The sequence below is a fragment of the Bombus impatiens genome, unplaced genomic scaffold, assembly GCF_000188095.3.
Source record: "Bombus impatiens unplaced genomic scaffold, BIMP_2.2 scf_0152, whole genome shotgun sequence".
Taxonomy (NCBI): Eukaryota; Metazoa; Arthropoda; class Insecta; order Hymenoptera; family Apidae; genus Bombus; species Bombus impatiens.
This window is the reverse complement of record NT_176571.1, coordinates 451,662-468,494: the sequence shown is the minus strand read 5'-3', so window position 1 is coordinate 468,494 and position 16,833 is coordinate 451,662. Positions and strand designations below refer to the sequence as shown.

The window sequence follows — 16,833 nt, the reverse complement described above, 5'->3', positions numbered from 1 at the left end:
ACGGCCGTGCCCCGGGCCACAGTCACGACGTGAACTAAGTGCTGGGTGGAGCCCCGTCTAGGCACTACCTACTCGATGGAACCATCATCCTCTCCCTCGAATGTCACGGGGCAACCTAATGGCTGCCAGCCACCTCGAAAACGGCGCCAGTTTTGAAATGGTCTCGCGACCGCTTCGTTACAAACTTCACCGGCTTCCCTCGTTTTGGCCAACTTCCCACTTGCTGCGGGCTATCCTTGCTTTTTCAGTTTAGTCACCAATCCATGATGTGGTACATAACGGTTTAAGTAGCGTGGTATATAGCAATTCTTTGAAAGAATTTCGCAAAATTATAAATTGTCTTGGCAATGGTCTGGCTACAGAGTAGTTTAATAAATAATTTTCATCTTACAAGAGACTGAACGTCTTAATCGGTAACCTAAGCGTGATGACGAGGTGACAATGTTATGTATGGGGTGATATGTATAATAAAATTTCATGAAAAATGCAACGAAGGTTGGAGATTACGTCGAAATGAATCCATTTGTCAAATCCTGTACACCTGTCTTAAATGTAATGATCGGTATTTGATGAAAGCCAAGTTATATTCCTCCACAGGAACCACACCCTTCGTGAATTTCCATTCCAGATTCATCAACTTCGTGCTTTTGAAGATACACATATCTTGCATCTGTATCTCGTACTTGATCGTTCTTCCATATCATAATGTTGATCCATTGATATCAACAATAATTTTCACTATAATTTTAAACTATTTACACTGCATCGCCTGCAACAGTTGAAACATTCGTTATACGTTTGAAGATCTGTTACGCAATCTAAAAACTAAAGAGCAATTTCTAATTTGGAATTTCCAAACGTATCGTCTGAAGTGGCGTCATCCTCCGGCAGATCTACCCTCGTTCCGCCTTTAGAAGAGAAAGCAAAGTCGCGCGAACGTTCCCAGCCACACAGGTAGCACGATTTATCCACATAATTTTTCCTTGAAAAACGAAAACAAACGGTGCGAAAATGGAAGAATACCGAATGAGAAAAAAAGAAGGGCGCAGGAGGAGAAAAAGAAAAAGCGTAGCTGGTACAAGCACTTTTCAGTCGATCGGGCTTCGCCGGATATTTTTTCACGTCCGTTTGCCCGTTTCAATCCCCTGTTCGAGGCCGCTCCTCATCCATCTGCCTACCGATATTCGTCCGGGGCCATATCTCCCGGCCACTTTTCAATTTCGTCGGACGAATTTCCAGTGCCTCTCTCTTTGCCTGCAACTAGCACGCGTCTCTCAATCTACACGGCCAATTCTCCAGAGCATAAATCCGGCAACTTTTTATTATTTAACGTTCTGTTCTTTTTATTCGAGGGTGGCCTCGTGGTACGTATCAAATGTTGACGCGAAGCAGAGAAAGGGGATGAAAGCTGGACGAAACGAAATTTCTAACCTGACCATCCGTGGACACTCTCTACCCCCATGAGGATACTGCACAGCAGCGTCATCGGGATATACAGGCTAATTGCGAGAATGTTTTGTTGGCCTGTCGCAACTCGAGACCATCTCCCCTTACAAGGTTTTGCATTTAGCCTTTCCGTATCGACGACACGTACAGCACGAAACTCCGCGGAACCAGCTGGGAACCTGCTACCCCCGACGACCCTGACTAACTTCGCTTTAACGCGCTAATAGACGGCCCTGTAACACGGTGAAAGTTGCTTTGCCGCAGTCTCAGTCTTGGCTGACAACGCCAAGGAAACAGTAGATTGATCGCTATCGCGAGAAAAGTTGGGCGAACAGGGTTCATTCTACAAAGTAGTTAGCATCTGATGGTCTAGTACTTCTATACATAGCAATTCATTTCTTGAAGAATTCAAATACCTTTGAACGTTTAGAACCATCACGTCAAAGTTTAAGTAGCTTTACTAAATATCATAGCTTTTATATCAAGTCTTACTAAATGTACAATTACTTGAAAACAAGATGAAGGACTAAAGGATCCAATTAAGATCAGCTTTTACTGATCAACAAAGGACAGCTTTACTAAATATCATAGCGTTTTTATCAAGCCTTGCTAAATGTAGAATTCCTTGAAAACAAAAAAGATTCAATTAAGATCACCTTTTGCTAATCAACAAAGGACAGCTTTACTAAAGTAGCTTTACTAAATATCATAACGTTTTTATCAAGTTCTATTAAATGTACAATTACTTGAAAACAAGGTGAAGGACTAAAAGATCCAATTAAGATCACCTTTTACTAATCAACAAAGGACAGCTTTACTAAAGTAGCTTTACTAAATATCATAACGTTTTTATCAAGTTCTATTAAATGTACAATTACTTGAAAACAAGGTGAAGGACTAAAAGATCCAATTAAGATCACCTTTTACTAATCAACAAAGGACAGCTTTACTAAAGTAGCTTTACTAAATATCATAACGTTTTTATCAAGTTCTATTAAATGTACAATTACTTGAAAACAAGGTGAAGGACTAAAAGATCCAATTAAGATCACCTTTTACTAATCAACAAAGGACAGCTTTACTAAAGTAGCTTTACTAAATATCATAACGTTTTTATCAAGTTCTATTAAATGTACAATTACTTGAAAACAAGGTGAAGGACTAAAAGATCCAATTAAGATCACCTTTTACTAATCAACAAAGGACAGCTTTACTAAGGTAGCTTTATTAAATATTACAACGTTTTTATTAAGTCTTATTAAATGTAGAATTACTTGAAAGCAAGATGAAGGACTAAAGGATCCAATTAAGATTACCTTTTAGTAATCAACAAAGGACAGCTTTACTAAATATCATAGCGTTTTTATCAAGCCTTGCTAAATGTAGAATTCCTTGAAAACAAAAAAGATTCAATTAAGATCACCTTTTGCTAATCAACAAAGGACAGCTTTACTAAAGTAGCTTTACTAAATATCATAACGTTTTTATTAAGTCTTACTAAATGTACAATTACTTGAAAACAAGATGAAGGACTAAAGGATCCAATTAAGATCAGCTTTTACTGATCAACAAAGGACAGCTTTACTAAATATCATAGCGTTTTTATCAAGCCTTGCTAAATGTAGAATTCCTTGAAAACAAAAAAGATTCAATTAAGATCACCTTTTGCTAATCAACAAAGGACAGCTTTACTAAAGTAGCTTTACTAAATATCATAACGTTTTTATCAAGTTCTATTAAATGTACAATTACTTGAAAACAAGGTGAAGGACTAAAAGATCCAATTAAGATCACCTTTTACTAATCAACAAAGGACAGCTTTACTAAAGTAGCTTTATTAAATATCATAGCGTTTTTATTAAGTCTTATTAAATGTACAATTACTTGAAAACAAGGTGAAGGACTAAAGGATCCAATTAAGATCAGCTTTCACTAATCAACAAAGGACAGCTTTACTAAATATCATAGCGTTTTTATCAAGTCTTGCTAAATGTAGAATTCCTTGAAAACAAAAAAGATCCAATTAAGATCACCTTTTACTAATCAACAAAGGACAGCTTTACTAAAGTAGCTTTACTAAATATCATAGCGTTTTTATTAAATCTTATTAAATGTAGAATTACTTGAAAACAAGGTGAAGGACTAAAAGATCCAATTAAGATCACCTTTTACTAATCAACAAAGGACAGCTTTACTAAAGTAGCTTTATTAAATATCATAGCGTTTTTATTAAGTCTTATTAAATGTAGAATTACTTGAAAACAAGGTGAAGGACTAAGAGATCCAATTAAGATCAGCTTTCACTAATCAACAAAGGACAGCTTTACCAAAGTAGCTTTACTAAATATCATAACGTTTTTATCAAGTTCTATTAAATGTACAATTACTTGAAAACAAGGTGAAGGACTAAAAGATCTCCTTTTACTAATGAACAAGGGATATTGCATTAGAAAGAGAGGATCGTGTAGAAAATGAAAGCTGATGGAATAAACATAGAAGAAGCGGAAGCTTTGTGCTCGTTCGAAATATAATTCTCGCGGCGTGCACCAGTCTGGTGGACGCGCGCGTCGATTGATTCGTTAATTAAGTCGTGGAAATACTTTTGCACGCATGCGACAGGACGTATTAATCGTCGAACGCCGGAGGTCATATATTGTTTGTGACGCTTTAGACGCGAACATTGATTGCGAGAGAGACGCCGGCGTCGGTCGGCGGTTTGCAGAGGAGAGACGCTGCTCGGGGGAGCACCGCCGTGTCCCGGGGTAGGAAAGGAAGGAGAGGGAGCGGCGATATTATTGATTTATGTCCCGTTCTACGTTATGTATTCTAGCTCCTCCACACCGGTGCCGAATGATCCGAGGCAAGTGCCACCGTTTTCCTCGCACTCAGCCTTCGACTTTGAATATTTCACACACGTTTATCTCATTCCGCCAAGTACAACTTTTGCTTTAACGACAGTCCTGTTTCCCTCTAAACTTGCTTAAAAATATTATTTCAATTGGGAACATTTATTCTAATAGGAATACCAAGGATCCATTTTACAATCCTAAAGATGAACATTGGTATAGTTTGGTCAGACGATTAATGTAAGAAAATTAATTGTCAATGGGCTCATTCAGGAGGAATGTATTTTCTATCCAAATAATTAGACTACTAAATTTGCACTAATTTGTAAATATAGAAATTCTTCTTCTTTAAGAGCCATTAGCTGAACTGTCAATTCTAAATTACAATATTAAAGAAGGAACTATAAAAAGGCTTCTATAATCGCAGTTATATAATTAGATCAATGAGGGAAGATAAGGAAAAACGTCTTAACTAAAGATATCTACTATGTGAGCCCAAAGAATAATGAAATCTAACGAACAACTTTACATTCCACTTATCCGCTATATCGACACGTGTACCGAAAACTTCATTTATACTCAGTCGAGCGCTATATCCTGGACGAAGATCGGAATTACCGGAATCGATATAAGCAATCGTAAATCCGCGACACAAAGTCCCATCGGAGGGCAACAAGAAAATCGCAAACGATCATCGTTACTACAAACGTCACGAAAGTGGCGATCACGTACGCTGATGGAGGGAAGCGACCAACAGGGATATCAATTATCTTCTATGCGAATTACAGTTACGGGAAACACTATGCTGGTGGGGGTAACGGTGGAAGTTGTGCGTGCCGGAAGTTAGGCTGCGCTCGGCTAGGGGCAGAGAGTACGAAGATAGAGGCAAGAAGGGTGGTAAAGAGAGAAAGAGAGTAAAAGGAAGAGAGGGATCTGTGAACGAGAAGCGCCGAAAATTGATGCATTCCCTATGCAAAACAGCAGAAGCACGGCGCTAGTAGTAGCTGGACAACACGCAACCGAGAATCCTCTACGGTCTCTCTCCATGGCATACTCTCTCCTCGTCTCTCTTTCTCACCGCTCGTCCGTCTCGCCTTCTACCACCATCAGCGGCTCCGTCACCTACGTCCTGAACAGAATCGAGAGCGGTATAGGAGCAATTAACACTCTATTAACACTAACGACGCTCATACATAACAACGGTGCCGCAGGGATTGAATTTATGGTCTGTTAATGGGGGTTACTTTATGCGTTATGCAGTCGTACGCGCGTCACGACGCCTGAACGGCCTCGCGTAAATTTCGCGACGCCTGCCGCGCGCGGTTTTCTTCCTGCGCCAGAGGTGACACGTGGAACGCCCCGATCTGTGCGTCGGACCCGCTTCTTGCAGATTTTTCCTCGATAGCGGTAACTGTAATCCTCGTGGGTCTGTCTGAATGTTTTACACGTCGAAATATTCTCCAATGAGGGTAAGATAAATAAAAGATAAATCTGAAATAATAGATTAAAGAGTAAACTCTGCTGATTAAAAAATCAATAAACCTAAGTACATCCTAATAGCACGAGTAATAATAAATATCGGGCAAATATGAATACGCAGTAATTAAGATTATTCATTAATTTACCAAATTTATGAAAACCACTGGTCACAGGTTCGTGCACCCTCGATGACTCGGTTTAAAACTCAGTGTAATCATCAGCAGGCAATTTCCATTCCCAAGCGGTGTCTGATTCGGTTGTAGGATACTGGGAAAGGGTGAAAGAGGAAACAGGTGTACGCGTAATCTCTCTTCGGCGAAACGCGAGTAAACAAGAAAGTTAGAGGGGCTCACCGTTCGTCGAGTGCGGCGGAGTCGAGTGCCAAAGTTCATCGTGAGATCCTGCCCTCCTCGCGGCTAAAGGAGACGCGGCAAGGCCGGTAAAGTGATAAAGCGGCCATAAATTCTGACCGCCATCCTCCCGCCGAGCCCCTCTATCTTGCCGGCTCTTCACTCGACCGCCTCACACTTCTCCCCCTCTTCGTCCGTCGTATCCGTCTGTCTCTTTCTTTTCCGTCCTTTCCATCTTCCTTCTTCTTCGCCCCCCACCCTTCTACGTTGCAACCTGGATGCACCTGCAACAACGGAATTGGCAAAGGTCAGCACGTGCATTTCCTCCTCTTACGTTACGGACGCTCTTTAATACTCACTCGATGACGATTCTGTTTCACGTGCTTGATAATGTTCAGGAGTTGGCGAGACAGCGTTGTGAATGGTCGAAAGTGGGAATTATTCAGTTCAATTTACTTTGACAATTCATTGTTGATATTTTAAACGTACCGAGTGCATGTTTTAAGATTCTGTTTAGTTCTTTATTTTATTTCTCGTTTGTTTGTTACGCAGAGTTAATTAGACGAATGAATACTTACCGTTAGGTACTGTTCTTTGAAACAGATTTCTTACGTTCAGTGGATGTCAGTTCGTCAAGCAGATCTGGATAGTCTAATGACCTAGCGGCGAGTTGATACGAGCGACTCTACTGGCAGAACGTCCTTGACCATAAATAACGAAGGGAGGCAAACCGTCAATTGACCTGACAGACGTTCGAGTCGACACGCTTGTTTGATCTTCACCCACTTCTCGATTGCACTCATAACTCAAGAACGACTGCATCGAGCCTTCGAATTTCCACTTACGTATATACATAGTTTGGCGTCTAGCAGCTGGATCAAATTATTTCACCGTGCTATATCAAATATCAACAAAGCTGGAACTGCAGAAGCTGGGCGAGGTAATCTTCGTCGAAAATTTCATTAGCGGATCGAACGAAAGAGCGATGGAGTAAAGCAGCGCTGAAATAGGAAGGGGAAATTAGGTCAGGCAAAGACACATGGAATTCCACGTGGACAAAGCGAGAATAGAGACATCTATACGACGTATAGAAGAAATCCGCGGGCTGTTACTGCTGCAGTTGGGCGAAATGTCGAAATCCAATATCGCGGTGTTCCAGGCGTACCGGCCTCCTAGAAGCTAGGCACACGGTATGTTCGTTGCAGCGCAGGGGCGAACAGACAGAAATCCCAATAAATCATCCCGTCACGAGCCGTGAGCCAAGGCGGAGCCTCTTGCCTCGTATTAGCCAATAATAATCCTCTCCGAGGTGGAGGCCATCTTGGATTATACAATGGTTCCTTCCGCCACAATTCGTATAAATGCAACCTTCGGGTTACCGGGCAACCTTTTCGAAGGGTCCCAGTGGCGTAGCGGCGAACCGCCGATATTTTCGTTCGACCGTGAAAGACGTCCAGCCGATCGACCCGAATTCGAACATCGTTCCGGCACCACCTTGCCAAATACGTCACATGCCACGAATTAGAGCTACGTATGGTTATCAATCATCGGAATTCGAGATCACCCTCCGGCGATGATTATCCGATCGTTCTAATTTCAATTTAATTACAACGAGGGACATTAGTTAATACGATCGTCGAACTCGTCTCTATATCTTATCGTGATTTGGTGTATCGTTTAAGTTACGAGATATATGGCTGATGAATTTAATGACGTCTCATGATGATTATTAAGGCGTTGTAAAATGACAGATGGTAATTATAGCTATTTGTCTGCCATATTCCAAGATACAATGATCATGAACACGGTCTCGAACTTTAAAACCAGTAGCGTAATTATATACTCGCTGCTGACATTAAAATAAAACAATCGATGAAGTTCTATCAATCGGTTAATTAATGGAAAAGAGAGAAAGGACGATGCACGCACGAAGGTACGATGAATCTCGCGAAGCCGGGTCGAACGATCCCAAGCAACAGTCCACGTGACTGCTTTCAACCACGTATATTCGATCGATAAAGTTCGGTCGGACGTAGAAACGAAAGTTGAAGGAGAGAAAACCATACACATCCCGGATGATCCGTGTTTGCCCGAAAACCGAGCTTCACACTCTCTTTGATTTTCATATTCAACCACAATTTATTTCTCGATTTCAAACACAGCTATTATAATTAATATAATTATTATTAATATGGACAGACTCTTATATAATATAATACAATACGGTTTAGACTTGTCGACATGATAGCGTATAATACTATTATCGTTTCCCATCGTCATCGTCGCTGTCATTACTCATAATACATAGTTCATTCGCGTGCATATCGTTCGTCATTGCAATCGTATCGTTATTATCGTAATCGTCGTCACCATCATCGCCATCATTATCGCCGTCATCGTCGTCATCGTCGTCATCGTCGTTATCATCATCGTTATCATTTATAATCAACATCGTTCGCTGACATACATTTTTTTTTCTCTCATGTGTACATTTAGTTTACATAATGCAGGACACTACAAAATAATTATATACGTTTATCGTAATTCGTAATACTATTATATTTATATTTATATTTATATTTCATATTTATATTTAAATATATATAATTTATATATATATATATATATATAGATTTATTTTATTTATATCATCTTTTCCACTTATACTTCGGTAAAGTGGCGTTGCCTACATATTTTTCGGCCTGTAGGCGCACCCCTATCTAAATGTGTTTCTCTTTTTTTCTTCCGCATCGCGCGTACCCGCTTCAAACGAATGCGTTGTACCCGGTCTTTTTTGTGTGTTGGGCGTGTACTGCTGCGTATGTGTGTACGTGCGTCCGTGCGCGGTTGTTGTGTGTGTACGTGTGTAATATGTTCTTGTACAATATAACATGTACATGAATGTTCCACCGGTTCGGTCGGAGCAATGTGTCCACGTAACACTGATGGCTCGAGTGTGCAGTCGATGTAGCGAAAAAGAAGATGATGTACATAATTCCAGTACTACGATATCTTAAGCTGTATTCATAAAATCGCATTGGTACGAGCTACTTGCACGGATGAATCTGTGAATATAGGTATCCGTAAGTATCGATATCTATAAATACAGATAATGATAGAGAGAAGTCTACAAATGTGGAATAGATATCTAGAAAATGCGATGTTCATCGTTTTTCGAGATTTTATTGAAAACAAAGCATAAGAGCTCTACACACTGGAGCGATCACAAGTACATACATCTGGGGACGACAACGTGGCAGCTCTTAATAATATTGTCATCCTTTTACTCTATTTTCCTCGTCACGGTTACAGGCAATCAGACCATCGGAGGTGGTCGAATCGTCCGTATGCCATGGCGTTGCTCGTATATCGTTACAGTACCGTATCAATAAATAGTAATTAATTAGTTCTCTGCTACCATTACTTTGTAATCCTTTTAGTCTATTAAACAGGTACCTACTTTACCTACGCGGTATCGTATACAGTGGTCGCGGCTCGCGATTCAATGCCACGACGTCAGACGTCGCCTTTCACATTGCCCCGCCGATAAAAAAAACCTCGTCGATGCGTCCATTTCGTTCGCGTGGAATTATTTACAATGCTTCTCTTGTAACAGCGTGGCCCGTGACACAGGACTTACATCGCCGCGTTTCAACAAAAATCGCACCACCCTCGATAAGTACTATTGTTCTTATTTTTCTTCCCCGATAGAATTTTTTTTAGAAGTAAAAAAACCTTGAATCAATTCTCCAAATGACGACCTCGAGATGCGCGAAATTCTATTCGTAGCACACGAACCTCGCAATACTATTTTAATCGGATACGTTTTAAACTGTTATCGTGTAAAACAACGTTTTCGTAGCGTGTTACCGGGTCTATCAGTCTTCACACAGCGGAATTATTATGAATGAGACCGCGCGTTCTAGGAAACTTTTCGTTGAATTGGAAAAACATTTTTCTGAAACAATGACGACGACTTTTCAAATTGCAGCCGGAAAAATCAATACCCGTTACTTTACAATTACCTGTATATTTACAAATGCAATGAATGTATAGTGAGCGAGTCGTCGAGCCAGATTTTTAAACGCGACATCTAATTCAGACATCTTTATTCAGACGATACGACGCTGGGCGAAAGCGTAAGTACTCAACTTCTATACAACGATCATTTTCAAAAATAAAACCAATAGAAAAACACCGATTAAAGCGACGTAATTAAACAGAAGTCTAAGGATATCACGGCGTGTATGTCCTTATCGAGCGTAGCAAATTTTCCTCTATTTTACCGATATGAAGTAGTGAATCCATTTTTAATTGTGTTTTCGTTTTGGCTGTCAGTCCATTTTTTTTTTTTTTTATGTTTTCGTTTGTATCGTATAAAAGACGGTTAATTGAATTGTACAGCATGATGAACGTTTTTAAGTTACAGCACTCGGAGTAATGGATTTCGCTTTGACTGAAGTAGAGAGGCGATGGACTACCCTTCCTTTTTCTCTTTACATATTTTGATAGATATACAGTACCTAGAAAGGTATACGAAACTAACGACACCTGTCTGGAGACTGACAGGTAGTCAGGAACTCTTCGGCGCATGGGCGTGCGAGGACGTGGTTTATAATTATTTGCCAATTGTAATATAGTTTTTCGTACCGAACTGCTTAAGAACATTGTAAGCCAGTGGAAGAATGAGCTTCAAAATATGTAATAAATATATCCAACAGTATCCCTCGTACTATCGTAAGTATATACATTGAAAGTCGAATTTCACAAGTTAATATCATATTAAAACAATAACAACGATTGTTTAGAGCGTACCTATAGATTTTTATTGAATCACGCACGATATATGTAGTAAAAAATATTTATTGGGCGATTATTGGAAACAAAAGAAAATCCATTTTGCTACACGCAATATGGTAACAATAAATATTACGCGGTACTACTACATTAATATGGAGGATACCAAAAGCTGCTTATTTCTTGTCAAGCGTTTTAAATCCTTTATCCGATAGGTGGTGTCTGCGAGCTCCCCAAATAGACACTGACTATATACACGATCGCAAACCCCACGCTAGTTACTTAATTGCGCATTGCCCATGGTACATAGAACGGCGACCGAAAGTACTTTTTCGACCAGATGTTTCTTTAGTTTTTTCCATGACCACCGCCCCCGCCCGCTGCAACCGATATGCCCGTTTCCTTAATTCTATTTAATTATCATCTTAAGACTTAGGCTTTAGACGTTAACCTTATCGATTAAGCGCTAGCTTAGTGACTCACTTCGTACGTACGCACATGTTGCTATCGTTATTTTTCTCTTCCTCCTAACTTCACTCCCTTCCCACTTAATCCTCTTGCCTCTTCGCTTTACCTCTACACACAATCACGGTACTCTCGCATCTTTCTTCTCTTTCTTTCTTTTTCACTCTTCTTTAAATTACGTATATCTGTTTAATTTTTACGCGACTATATAAGAGTAAAGATAAAATATATAATTTGCATTTTACACATTCCAGTTAACGCTAGGAATTCACTTTTCCGCCTTAGCTCTCTTTTTTTGCCGCATTTATACATATATATTTACTCTATATAAGTAGTAGTGTGTGTTCGCTATCCGATGGATACAAAATTTTCACTTTAAGCTAAACTGGCGTTCACGGCGATCGCTCGCGGCATGTAACAAACTTCATAACGTCCACTGATTTTCTTCTTTTTTTTTCTTTTTAGAAAAATCTTTGTGTTTATCCCTTTCGTCCAAAATTGCATTTTATCTAAACGACGGGTGATTAAATAAATATAGAACTCTGAGTAACGCGTGCGTTAAACGGTGACGCGTAATTATTGCACAATTCTGTTTTTCCACGTGTCACGAATGATCGTTGGCAAGAGAAATACCGGTGATAAATTTACCAATAAAGACCAAACAAATTTTTCTTGTTCCTACACACCCAACAGGACCTTGAATAAGCAAGAACGGTAATAAGAAAATTTCTGATCGATTGATTTGACCTACTGCTATGAACATATGCTCTGCCATGAATTGAGACACAACAATGTGAACGTGTTTTTGCCAATCAACTAAACATTCAACGAGAATTAATGTAGCTAACCTATGTAGTGCCCGGCGAGAAGCCCCTGCGAAAACGGTTTGTCAAGCAGGCATTTATGCGTGAAATTTCGCCTGCACTGTTGACCACCGTGTCGTAACAGTTGATACTATGATGCAAGAGTAATAAATACCTCCTTTGTCTCGAAAGCCGCACCCTACGCTTCAATGTCGGCCATTACCTGGCCTACATAGATGGTATCACTGATTAATGCAGTCAGAATTAACACATGTCTCACTTATCTACCGCGAAACGCGCAAAAACAATATCCCAATCGTATAAGATTAATCGATTTATCGCAAACATTGTGATCAACAACACAGAAGGAGACACTTTATTTTTCGACAAGAAAGGGAAAAAATTTGCTAACCAACGTGACGTGCGAGTCGAAAACTGAATCGAATGACAAAGAACAACTAATCGATATCGATGTCGATCGACAGACAGAGCTACTGGTGAGAAGATGGCGAAACAAAAATATTCATGGTTGACAGTTGGATGTACATATGCAATAAATACATGTTTTGGAAATATTTAATGATTAAACAAACGAAGCGTGACAGTTTGCGTTAAACGCAATAACAAACATAATACAAAAAGTATATATAAGTATCTTTTTATAAATAACTTTCGATGTAAAGGTTAAAACAAAGATAATCCTATCCTAACCCGCAAAATTATACGACTACCTGACCTGGACATAATCGAACAATGAAATGACATAAAGGTAAAAACGATATGCCAATAATCCGAGGTAAATAGATCGGAACAAGAATCAAAGATTTGTTATTTATCGCCGGTGTTCCTCTTTCGTTAAAACTTTCACGAAAACCCATATACCGACAACGACGCGGAGGCCCTCAACGGGCTATCGAGCTTAATTGACGCCAATTTGCCCAAGCAATTTAGAATCACGACCTCTGACCGTAAACATACGGGTTTCGACGCTTCCCCCCGAAAAAAGAACAACTGTCCGCAAAAGACAGCGAGCGATCGTCGACGATCTTCCGTTTTTCACAGTTCGTTGCTCCTCAAGGACAAAAAGTTATATATAAATAAATCTCTGGAGAAAGAAAGGCCGGCCGGTGCCCAATCGATGCGCGTGCGCGAGCTGGACCATGTATTACGTATATCAGTTTCATATATCTCCGATTTTTTTCCATTTTTTTCTTTTTCATGATCATCGTTTCTCCTTTTTATTTTTGCCCATTAATGCGAGGACGGGCCGGAAGAAAGTTCGCGGGACATCGTTTCGCGTCCCACGGGAACATTCTTCGAACCCGTGCGATCTACATGTAAACGAGATTTCGCGAAATCCCCAGATTATTTCCTCCTATGTACATTTATATTCTTCTTTACCTTCCCCCTCTCTTTTTTTATCGTTTTCTGTTTTTGTCCATTTCATTTAAATACCGCCGTATTTCATCGTCGTCATCGTTTATACATTATTACGTATTCGTTAATTATCGTTTATTACGTATATCATTAAATTGCGTGTATACAAGGTATAAACTAAATTATGTCGATCTAAGTTTTACAACACAGCACAAGAATTCGCCGCGGCAGAGTTCTCCGACGTGTCCTCGGCCCGATAGATAGACACGATGATGTCATCGGCCAGGTCACGATCCGGCGTTATCGATCCGTCATCGATCGCAAGCATTTTTATCGACCGGCCCGGACAGATGGTGCGTTTGGCCACTGCTTGGCACACTTAACGCAGTTTCTATGGGCGCGAACATTTGAATAGACTTCGTTTTACATTTCAACAAACATGCAAGGAAAGAAAACCAGGGCCACAGTGGACATGCGTTCAAACATGTGACTAGTGACCGTGCATTAATGACAATACTAAAAGGATAAAATCTGCTAAATTTCATTTGAAAATCTTTTTACTTGCTTGCAAATAAATGAAGAAGCCATTTTGATTTTGTATCTTTGTTTCAGGCGAATAATTTCTCCAGATATGCACGAATAAAAATTTTGATCGAACATATAATAAACTGGAACAGTACGGCCTTTCGAAGAAACTACGAATATGCTGTTGAATTTTCATTTCTACTCTTTTTGAATATCTTTTTTACTCGAAAGAGAGATGGATGCTTTGAACTATGAGCGGATCAGGATAGCGTTTTCGATCGACAGCTCTGCTTCCTAGAATCGCTGTTAAGGTGCCAAGCGGTTTCATGCCGAAAGCATCCTATTCCAAAAATATGTTACGAATTACATCACTTGGTAACTTGGCCTCGTATCTCGCGGAGCAGTATTAAATTTTTAATGGTCACTCGCCCCTGAAGATCCCTCGAATTTTGGTTCTATCAAGGATCTATCTGATAAGAGTTAGATTTTTTCACCGTTGCTTCGAATATTTACAAGGCGAACGCAAATACTGTTGCGTAAATACGCAAAACGTTTTTTTTTTTTTTTAAATACTTGGACGCGTCATCTACGTTGACGAAAGGTGTTTGCAACAAAATGCGCGATTTTCTTAAGTATACCGTAATATATTCGAACAGTAAACATTATAAATCTCTCCTCTAAATCGAAATGCAGTTTGTATCTTGGACATAAGAAAAGTAGCAAAAAGTATATTTATAACAAGAAAGCTAATTTGTCTGTTGACACAATCGGTCCGGACTGTTGGGAAACACCTTTTTACTCAAGTAGCCGCGGTATTTTTGCTTGCGAAAAAAAAAATCTATAATTATAATACACAGCGATATATTACCCGTAATCTTTTAGCTACGCGCCCGACGAGAATAAACAAAGATGGTTCATTTTGACATGTTCTTCAAGCAGTATACGATCGAAAGAATAAACTCGAGATAATAATTGTAAATAAACGGTTGGAAGAAAATGACGGAATACTTAAAGAGGAGAAGATTGGAACAACGATGAGACAAAAACATACATACACGAAAGTGCAAGTAAGCATAGAATGTTTTAACTGACCTTACGACGACACTGATGAAGAAATGTCAAGTCGATTCGATTCTGTCTGCTCCGGCGGAGGCCACCGCACTCCTAACAGCACTGTTTTCATTCATTCGATCAGCACACTTTCCGCAGAAAAGGATCCCCCGTTTCGTTCGACGTATTCGCGATTCGCCAAGACTACTGGCAAATCGATCGATCACCACCGTAATATCACTGGAATTTAACGGATTGCGTTACAAGCACACACTGGTATTTCACTGGCTTCACGACAACGTAATCGAATATCGCATCGATGTTCAACCCCTTCGCTCCATCCTCTCTGTTCGATCCATTCGCAACCTCGTTCTCTAACCAGAGATAACGTTAAGTGTGCAGCCGTTCTACCGGAACTTCCTCCGCATTCCGTGCTCTCTTCATCTCCGCATTTCCATATCGAATCCTGCCGGCACTGGAGAAACACACATTCGAAGATCACACTTGGCACGTTCGCGATTACTAAATAACCCTCGCTGAGCCACCGCGGTATTATAGAGAAAAACCTATCTAAACGATCTTCTAAAGAACACTAAACCGTTCATCTACTCGCTAAATAGAGACACGACTGGACGACCGTCCACTTTTTCCGCTAGTTTTCTTTCATTTTACCACCTAATCGCGCTACGAACTCTACGCGTGTACGACGTGTAAGAGAATAAATAATAAAACGTTTTCCTAACGGATAATTTCTTTTCCACGCGAATACAACGTTTAATCCATGAAACCATCGCTCGCTCGCTCGCTCGCTCGCTCGCTCGCTCGTCATTCTCATTCGCTCGCTAAAATTTCCATACCACGCGTTTTCGCTCTCTTTGCTTTTTTTTTTTATATATATTATATATATTTATATGTATATATATATACACATATATATACACACGCATATATATATATATATATATATCACTTTAGACGTTTTCACAGGCGCTCATTCATACTCTACTATACAATTACAAGGACCGACTCGCAACTTTCATGACACTCGCGTTTTAAAGTACGTATATTTGTTCCTCTCCTTTCTCGCTCATTCTCGCTCTCTTTTCCACACACACGCACACATACACATTCTCTCTCTCTCTCTCTCTCTCTGTCGTTCTTTCTCTGCCAAATTATCTCTAGCATTATAGGCTTTAGTACAATTACATTCGATTAAATGTAATAGAGGTTAACGCGGTTCTGATTAGCATGTGATCCAGTTTTCCTCCGATCCGATCCAATTCCTTTGCCTCTTCTCCGTTTTCTTCGACATTCCACCACGTGATTATTAGAAGATCGCGCGTCCCTATAAATCTTCATCCGACTCGTTCGTGTGTCCGGTTCTTCCCTTTCCTTTCCTTTTCCTTCCTTTCGCTCCGTTCCATGTCCCCACCTGCTCCTTCTTCCACTCGAACCTCCTCGTCTTATCTCTCGCATTCCCTTCCCTCTCCCTTTCTCTCTCTGTCTGTCTCTCGCGCGCGCGCAATCTCGCTCCTTATCCTTTCATCCCTTTGTCATCGTTCCGTTCACGTCTTCACTTCTATCCACACTGTCGGCAACGTCCATTTCTCTTCCACGATCGTCTCTCTACTATCCCGTTTATCCCTCTTACGTTGTCCTCTCCTTTTTTGGTACGAGCAACTTGATTAACACGAC

The 16,833-nt window shown here is 40.1% G+C and overlaps 1 long non-coding RNA gene across 3 annotated transcripts; it reads right to left on the bottom strand.

Moving 5' to 3' along the window:
* Nucleotides 1-4,552: 4,552 nt before the first annotated feature.
* LOC112212378 lies at nt 4,553-16,827 on the bottom strand. 3 transcript variants are annotated; one of them, XR_004461192.1, is made up of 4 exons: nt 6,481-16,827; nt 6,125-6,405; nt 5,918-6,019; nt 4,553-5,783 (listed from the first exon to the last, which is right to left on the bottom strand). It is a non-coding gene; the product is annotated as an uncharacterized LOC112212378 (long non-coding RNA). The 3 variants fall into 3 exon arrangements; XR_002946191.2 differs by having other exon boundaries at nt 5,918-6,405; XR_004461193.1 differs by lacking the exon at nt 5,918-6,019.
* Nucleotides 16,828-16,833: the final 6 nt, after the last annotated feature.